The sequence below is a fragment of the Elephantulus edwardii genome, unplaced genomic scaffold (genome assembly GCF_000299155.1).
Source record: "Elephantulus edwardii isolate Elephantulus edwardi_28Jun2011 unplaced genomic scaffold, EleEdw1.0 scaffold00014, whole genome shotgun sequence".
Taxonomy (NCBI): Eukaryota; Metazoa; Chordata; class Mammalia; order Macroscelidea; family Macroscelididae; genus Elephantulus; species Elephantulus edwardii.
In genome coordinates this window covers 10,074,206-10,075,548 of record NW_006399764.1, presented here as the reverse complement: position 1 = coordinate 10,075,548, position 1,343 = coordinate 10,074,206, and positions in this window count along the sequence as shown.

Sequence of the window (1,343 nt, the reverse complement as noted above, 5' to 3'; positions counted from 1 at the left end):
ATTATGCTGAGTGAAATATCCCAGTCACAAAAGGACAAATATTACATGATGCCACTGTTGTAGAATGGGACTGTCCTTGGGGTTGGGGAGAGACTGAGTGAGATGGGTTCAATAATGTATACTGCACTGAAACAGAGGAGGGAGAGAACCGTTTAAAAGAGAGATATGTCATGTACTTTGGGCATTTTGTCAGGAGGGGTCCGTCTTGAAGCACGGAGGATCAGCACAGGAGAGGAAGACCCTGGATCAGATGGATTGACACAGTGACTATGGCAATGGGGCCAGGTGTGTCAGAGATGGTGAGTTTGGCTCAGGATAGGGCAAGATTGCGAGCCATTGTTCATAGGGTTGCTATGAGTTGTAGCAGACCCAACAGCATATAACAGCAACACTCTCATTGTGTTCTGAACCACATACTTAACCGTTTTTTGGAGATGTATAAAGTAAAAAAAAAAAATATAATATTTTAATTCTACATTTCTCTGAGTTATTATTTTTATGACAGCTTGAAGAACTTCATAAAACTATAAACATTAAAGAACATGAATTTAACAATGAATCAGAATCTTGAGAGCAATCATGCTTTATTCCCACTAGATATTGAAACTACTTGTTTAAAGGAACGCGTGGATTTTCTCAGAGCCACATTCCCTGCCCCCATCTATAAAGCCATGCTGGAGCAGCTTACCACGTGGAAGCATTGTATTTCATACAAGGCTTTCCTTCAACTGTCTGTGAGCACTTTTCTAAAGGATAAGATATGTGACTAGTTAGTGACTTTAGGCTAGATAAATGGCTTGCCAAGCCCTTGTTTTACCTAAATTAAATTGAAGTAAGGCAAATCTCTTGCTTTGGAGATAGTAAATGTTCAACAAGTGCTTCTGAAGAATAAGCGGGTGAATGATTTTTGTCAGTGTCTTCTGGAACATGACAGTGAAGCATATGTGTCCTTCAGGAAGAGAAGAGCAATGGCTGAGAGCAGGAGATAAAAGCGCTGACGTGGAGGAGGAAGGGAGCACAAGGGAGGACAATGTGCACCAATGAACGGGTGAAAATCCAACTTTTCTGTAAACTTGTGTTAAAATCACAATTAAAAGAAGAAATTATTATTATAAAAAGCTTAGGCAGAATTGATGGGTTAGGCTGTAGGAAGGCTCAGATGTGGAAAAGGAATGGAGAGGTCTAGTCTCACGTTCTAGTTCTGGATACCATGTTGGGACACATACAAAACAGCTTCACAGTTTTCTTTTTTTATTTTTAAAAATTATTTTTATTGATTTGCATATAGTTTTTAAAATATTTTAATTTATTTTTCATTTCAATGAACATCTACAGAGATTTTG